Source organism: Agrilus planipennis, unplaced genomic scaffold (assembly GCF_000699045.2).
Source record: "Agrilus planipennis isolate EAB-ADULT unplaced genomic scaffold, Apla_2.0 scaffold201, whole genome shotgun sequence".
Classification (NCBI taxonomy): Eukaryota; Metazoa; Arthropoda; class Insecta; order Coleoptera; family Buprestidae; genus Agrilus; species Agrilus planipennis.
Window position 1 is genome coordinate 159,387 of NW_020439103.1, and position 8,496 is coordinate 167,882.

Consider the following 8,496-nt stretch of genomic DNA (forward strand, 5'->3'; position numbering starts at 1 on the left):
ATAACTTCCAGAAACACGTCGCGCGAAAAAGCCTGTTCTGACTCTCCAGGTGCTCGGAGACAACTCACCAGCCGCTCGTTCGTTAGCTAGGAATGCCCTCTACCGAATCCAGTCGGTGCGCGCATGCTCCGAAGTACAGTCGCGGCGGAAGAAAATCAGTCCTATTACTTTCCGGACAAACCCTGTACAATTTAAATTTCATCGAAAGGGTCCGTTCAAGTAATACGTTTTGCAGATTCTGAAGATTTCTTACCCCCTATCCCGCTATAACCCTCCATAACGTTTTGCAAAAGCCCTCGCCCCTACCAGCAGTATGTAATACTGAAGCGGTCTCAAACTTAACCTAACCCAGCATACTTATCGTCTACGTCATTTTAATTTAAACTTCCCCAAGTCTAGCCCAACCTAACCTAACCTAACCTGATTTGACCTTTTATGATCCCCTATTCTACGTCAACTTGAGTAAAAGAAGACCGTTCTACATTCTATTCAAATCCGTCGATTTATTTAACTTATAAGCTTTCCTTTCGATTGACTAGCAGGAGAAAAGTACATAGCAAACGTTATGGAAAATGGCTATAAGAAGTACATGATGCTAAAGATTAAAAATGTCAACATTAACGACTTTGGTTCCTACAAGTGTGTAGCGAAGAATTCACTAGGCGAAACTGATGGTGTTATTAAATTAGAAGGTGAGTTCGTATTATTATTAATTAACACTAGATTAAAGTGAGTTCTGTGCTTATGTCACCTGTATGTATACAGCTGAAGTGAGTACTTCTTACATCAGACTAATTGAATGACGTAGAAGAACAAAAAAAGTCAAAGAGAGAACGTTATTATTGGATACAGGACCGTATCGATAATTATATTATGGACATCTGTCATCCAATCAAAAGGGTGACTCACGCGATTTTGACTTTTCGGTTAATGCGTATTTACTTTATAATTTCGTAGGAAGTATACACTTCACCAATAATTGGAAAAACCTGTAGTTTTTCAGCTTTAACGGGTATTATTAATTGTTTAAGAAATTCCCGCTCCAACCACTGTAAAAACAACACTGCATTCACCCACTAGCCTGGCTAAGAAAAAAGGTGAGTCATTAAAACTTTTACCTGTCCAAATTTTAGTCTTTTTGTTCTTAAACCTTATGACACACATGAACCGACGAATTGTTTTGATTTTTGATTTTGGGCAATTTTTTCCGACGAAATAAAGTCCATATTTCCAATAAAATTCGAGGCCCCTGGGAGAAATCTAATGATGCGCAAATATTACGAAAGAAAGAACTTTGTTTACGAGTTATTCAATTCACAAAATTGTAGCATCAGGGGATTCGCTCGTAAGAGCCTTCTTTCATCGTATAACAATACTCCTGCTTGCTTTATTTTGTATTCCTTTTGTAAAAAAGTGACAAAATATCAATATCAATATCAACATATTACCTAGAAATTTTGAACAAAGATTTACAAAACAGCATGAAAAAAATATTATCGTTTTAATCATCAATATAATATAAGTAATATGAAAACGTCAATTTTCATGTTGATTCATTTCGGTTATTGTAAAAATTTATATTAGCACGCTATGTTTCAAATTTTTACATATAAACTATTTCTGCTTGAACACCCTGTACAATTTCATCTGTTTTAAATTCAAATTCTGTAGAAATACATTTAAATTGCGCAACTCATAAACGGAGTAGCTTCCGTTTATTAATATCGAATACGGAAAGGCATTTGTAAGGTCTTTATTGTTATCAAAATTTGAGGTGGAAAGAGAATTGCTGTATATAAGTACGTATGTATTTATGTATATACATATATATGTATGTAAGTCCTAATCGATGCTATTTGTCGAGACGGGAAAAGTAAAACGACCATCACAAAAAAGTTCAGTACGTTCGAAATCTCATTACGGAATTGTACAAACTTTCCCATCTACCATATTTTCTTACAGTGATTTTGCTAACTTGCCCACGTTGTTAAACTGCACAAAAATGGTTTAGGTATACGCGGTATTATTTCCGGTTTCCGGTATGATTGATGGAAATACGAACCGAGTCGAATGAAAACTGCATGGAATTGTCTGTTCAAACTAATTCGATACTTTTGTTAGTGGAGTACGTATAGGTTTCCACTTCAGTAGCACGTTTCTGCGGAGATTATTTTGCATGAATATGTCGACAATAAAAACGCCAAATGCACCACTTCATTGTTAGTTACTAATATAATTAATACTAGAATGCAAATCGTGAACAATTCATTTCAAAACATGCCATAAATTTCTAAACGTATAATAACTAGGCACCATCATACGTGCAGTATAAAGAAATTCTACACAGCAAAGAAACTACTTTGATCTAACCTGAAAGCCGGCGTTTTTACAGGCAGTCATAAATCAACTTCCTATGCGTTGAACTGCCATATACGTGGAAGGCTTAAAACCTTAACTAAAGTGTACGTNGTAGCACGTTTCTGCGGAGATTATTTTGCATGAATATGTCGACAATAAAAACGCCAAATGCACCACTTCATTGTTAGTTACTAATATAATTAATACTAGAATGGAAATCGTGAACAATTCATTTCAAAACATGCCAAAAATTTCTAAACGTATAATAACTAGGCACCATCATACGTGCAGTATAAAGAAATTCTATACAGCAAAGAAACTACTTTGATCTAACCTGAAAGCCGGCGTTTTTACAGGCAGTCATAAATCAACTTCCTATGCGTTGAACTGCCATATACGTGGAAGGCTTAAAACCTTAACTAAAGTGTACGTACAGATACAGAATATATGTATTTATACTAATATTTACACAGAAGTATAGTACCATTTTCAGTAATAAAACAAATTGTACTAGTGTTGCGGAGATCGCAAGGCAAAGAGGTGTAAAAAACAGTAGCAGCTCGTTGAACGGAACATACAACAAATAAGTAAATAAATAAAACAATTATGATATTCATTTCTTCTCTTATTTTTTTTCTAATTTCACGATCATTTCCAAATGATATTACCTTGGAAGTACCAAACCAATTTTGCATCTCCTGAGATAAAAATGTTCAGTCCCTCAGAGTCTCTGAAGGCGAGACTCGAGTTTCCGAATCTCATCGAGTTTTTCTGGTGTCGCTGAGAGAGACTGTCGAGAGACTGTCAAAAAAACTGTTTAGCATCTCTGAACGAGAGACTCGAATCTCTCAATATGTGGTGTCTCGATAGACACGGTTAAAATTTTCTAAGCTCAACATATTTCAGAGATCCCAGTCTTTCTACGAGAGACTCGAGCCTCTCAGTTTTTCAGTTTTATTCATTTAGTCTCTCTGTGAGAGACTCGAATCTCTAAATTAACAATTTTATCGTTCGAGTCTCATACAGAGACTGTGAGAGATCCATAAAAACACCTAGGCAAACACTGAGAGACTGTGAAAGACTGTGAGAGACGCCGAAAGACTCTGAAAGACTTTGAGAGACTGGAGAGAGACTGAAAATTTTTGTCTAGGGAAGCTTTCTGAATTATAAAAAATATTTTGTTTGTATATACATTGTATTAATTAAACGTGCTCTTGTGGACAAACTGCTGCTGTTTTTCATTAACATTGATTCATATAAAACAACAAAAAAATTGCAATTAAGGAAAGAAGTTGAAATGATTTAATGATACACCTGCCATTTAAAAAAATATATTATTGACGTACAGAATACTCGAAAAAGCATGCCATATTATCTCAATCAGTATAATTTTGTTTCGAATGATCGCTACAAAGTTAATAATGAATCTCGCTTTACGTCGACGATTGCAGGTGAACGTATTTCAAAGAAAACTAACCCACCAAACAAGCATCGAGGCGCATCGAGCAAGCGTCAGAAACCATCAATTACGACCAATTCGTTCGCAATTTCGACTTCGAGTCTACGTACGTACAAAACAGAACGAAAGACAAAAGTTCGTCTTTAATAGCACGTGCAGCAACCGAACCGTTGCACAAACGGCACAGCTACCGTGCAAGCAATTCACCGACGAGATCCGGTTTGTTTATGACAATACGTGCTGCAGGTATTATAATCACGGAAAGCGATTTTGGAACTCATTTGCTGATGCGGTAAACCGAATCCCGACTCTCGAAATGCTGCTTAGTTTGGCTAATCAAGTGGAGCCATTAAGCAGGGAATTAAGGAACACAAAAAATCTAAACCATGTATAATAAAAACAAACTTCTACATAATAAAAACTATTCGCAGTTGCTGATTAAAAATAAGAATCTGGGACCTTTGTTTTGTATACGTCCAATATCGTATATATATATATAGTACCTATCCATAAATTCCTGTTTAAATTAGCAGTTTAATATCATCAAAAAAAATCTACTCGGTTAGTAGGTCAAATACCTATCGTATAAATAGTCAGAATTAATATTAATTTTGAAATCAATCCTTCGATCGGTCACTAGAAGCGAGTCAGAAGTGAGTTTTACCAGAGTACTCTCATTTTCTACATATATACCTTACAACTTACTAAGTTTTTTATTTAATAAATTATTTTGCATTTATTAAAGAGTTTTCGTGAACATTAGAAAGTTTTATTTACATTATTTTGTTTACCACGTCGTTTAAAATTAAAAATGATAAAGGAATCGTGCGACGATTGTAGAAAACTACAAACCGAAATTCGAGCAAGATTGGAGCAGTTACTTTGCAATTAAATAATCATTTGGAACTCGTCGAGATGTAATGCTACACAAGAAACGTACTAAATGCGTTTGAAGAACGCTGAATGATTATACATTTACAACCGGAAGAAATCCTGAGATGTGCTTCTTTTATTTTGCAATTAAATCACACAGTTGATAATTATGAGCACGGTTACATCATTTAACGTACGCTTTTTCTTCTCTTTCAATCCAGTATTGAGTTAGACTGTTAAAAAAACCAACAGCTACCGAACGAAGATAAAATTTTTCCAATCCTAGTACGTAATCTTTAAATGTACCTACTCATTTTACTTTCCCTTCCTAAACAACTTTGTTTCCTGTTTAAGATAATTGAAACTTTTGCTCATTAGAATGGCATGCTGATAGTATATATAAGTATAAATAATAACATCATTGGGATTCTAATATATACCTACCTACATCTACGAAGGAGGAATTAGAAATTACTTTGAATAAAATGGAAGCGGTATTGACAAACCTGTACTGTATGAAAATAAATAAAAGTAAAACAAAAATACTGGTATGTAAGGGATGAAAAGTAGGGAAAGAGCGAATATTAAGATTGGAGACGAAAGATTAGAAGGAGTGGCTGATTTTAGGTATCTAGGAAGTCAGATAAGTCAGAACGGAAGGAGTAGTAGGGATATAAAGCAGAGGATAATGTTCTATGCTCGCGAACGATTAATTTAGAAAATAGAAAATTTTAAAAGTGTATGTTTGGAGCACGGCACCGTACGGATGCGAAACATGGACGGTGGGAACGGCGGAATAGAAAAGGTTAGAAGCGTTCGAAATGTGGTGTTACAAACGAATCTGAGGATACCGTAGATAGAGAAAGAGAGGACTCTATAGAAGTCAATAAGAAATAGTCAAGATAAGTTGGTAGGACACCTTCTCAGGCATAAAGGTCTAGTCGGAGGCATATTAGAGGCAAAAACAAGAGTTAAGAGGAGTAGAGGTAGACCTAGATTAGATTACTGTTCGCAAATAGTTAAGGATGTGGGATGTTCTAGTTTTAGGGAAATGCGAAGATTAGCTCAGGATAGGAAGGAGTGGTGGTGCGTGTCCAACCAGTCGTAGGACTGACGACCTTATGATGATGGGATTTTAAAATCAAACCAAATAAGCAACTGGGATATTTCAAATGTCTATCGATATCAGGGACCCGTTATTAAATCGATATTTATGTAATAAAATAAAACTCTGCATATGGGCACCCTCCTTTTCTGCAACAACATGGATTACCTATATAAAAGCATCATAAGGAGGTATGTATATATCTCGTTTTCTCCCCTAAATAAATTGTTCGAGATGGATTACCCCCGGTTGCCGGAGGAATTCGTCCAACTAAAAACACAAACACAAAAGGGAAACCCGGACTCTCCCCTAACACTGCCGTGGTGCTGAGAGCGATAAGGGGATGGGTCACTTGCTCTTGCAACGTAAATGTCAGCCGATGGGGTGAACTCCGTATCTGTGTAGCGCGTGCCGCAACAGCGTCCCCTCGATCAGATGTTTATGAACGAACAATTCGCTGACAAACAAGGTGCACAAATGAAAATGTTTATCTCAATCTCACAATCGACATCCCTTCAGTTATTTCCTTATTAATAGAAGAACGAAGTCATTTATTTATGTTATTTAGGGTATATCTGACTTATAAAGTTTAATCAAAACGAAAAATTCTAAACATACAAACCCGACTAGAAAATAATTAAGGGTGGAATCCGAATGGGACCGGACAGCCCAGCTGCTCTATTAGGGCTCGAATAAGGAAAGTTTATCAGAACCAAATCACATACGTAACACCTTAAATACTCCAACTCGGATCGGGACTCTTTGTACGGCTCTGAAAGAGATACCCTGTGGGAACAGGTTGAGTTATTTAGGGGTAGAGTCTAAAAATCTTAATACGAATTCCCTACTAAAGCTTGATCTGGTCCAAATCTCCGATAGGGTTAGCTCTATTTCATTTCTATTCGGAAATGTATTTGAAAAGCGAAAATGCGAATGGGTGCATTAGTGTCTCACTTCAATTATTTGCCACTGTCTTTCAGCGTTTCACTTTGATTTCCGTCACAGAATGTGCTGAACTGCGACAGCTACTTGTAGAATTTCCATTTTATTAAGTATGGGATTCGGGCTCATCGTTGTTTCTACCAAAATTCCCTGATTTTTCCGATTTTATACAAAGTAGTAATCCTGTTCATTGTATCTTAACGGGGAGATTTAGCCCCACTTTATTACCTATTCTCGTATTTCTGCCAATAATTTAAATGATAGTCTATGAATGCTGAAAGAGTCAGTCTAGATGAGCATCTGTTTACACTCTATTTCAATACCGGTACATTTTACTATGGAAACATTGGCAGATGTAGTTTAGAGAGTGTGGAAATATGTACGTAGATTAATTTCAAAAACGAATCTCGTAATTCAGCCGATTTATAGACAAAACGGAGAGGTAGATGTAACTGGAAGCTTATAAAGCAGCAGTCTTTTCTACTAGCAACTCAGCGGATTACGCTGGTGTATTACAACCGAGCACTTCGAAAAGGGCACGTTAAGTGTATAAAGTATGTATAAGTAGGTTGCGACAGTGGAAGTAGTGGCTCATACGGAACGTGTTTGGTTTTTGCTCAAGTTCAACGTGGTTACTACCACATAGAATTGCCCATGGGCAAAGCCAACGACCGTTGTTGAACGTTGAACGTTGGCTCAGACTGACGAACACACTACGTGAACACACACATATGTTTCTACCTATGTCAAGGTAGGTAAACAAAACACGTACGAACATAATAATGTGTGTGTGCAATAAGAAATGTTACATAATCCGCGTTTTGCATCGTATACAGAGTTATTCTGCCTCCAAACGTGGATTGTAAACAAAGAAAAACGATGCGGTACCTACATAATAATTTTCGAAAATATATGAAGACTGGTGGATAAATATTTGAAAAATCTTTCTGCTTTTAGTCAGTTTTAAAAGCACATGATCTGATAACGTAAGATATTCCAGTGATCATGATCGTCAACGACTTTAACTTCACGTACATATGTTTGCTAGTAGTAAAGATTCGTCCCGTAAGTCCGTACAACACAAAACTTTTATTGACCATTACCCTTAGATGGGCAATCATAAACTACTGAGATACATATATGCTCCATTAATTCGCGTGGTTTTAAACGTATTTCTAGACCCGTGTGATGTAGACTACACTACGCTGAACCCTAAATTTCTTGTTCCAGATTTGCGAGCGAGCTCATTTAACGAGAACAACATTTAAATAGGTAAGAGCCAACACTAAGATCTTTTAAAAAGATGTAAAATCACATCAAGAAAGATAGAAAGTTAATGCTAAATATATTACAAAAGGACATTGCATACAGTAGGAGAACAAAGGACAACTATAATGAAGGTAGCACACCATCTAAAGACTTATTAGAAGCAGAAACAGCAGTAAACAGGAGCATAAGAAGATCTAAATAAGATTATTGATTTTTACAAATACATAGTTAAGGATATTAGATGTTACAGTTTTAAGGTAATGGAATGATTGGCTGAGGACAGGAAGGAGTAGAGGAGTGTGTCCAGCCAGTCTTCAGACTTACGATTCTATGATGAATAAAAAAAAAGTACTATACATTAAATTAATAAATGTAATCGATGTTGTTAATTACTTATTTTTATTACTGGTATTAATAATATGTTATTCTATTACTAATTATCCTTTTTTTCATTTTTAGGTGTTATGATGCATTTATTTTAGTATCGAAT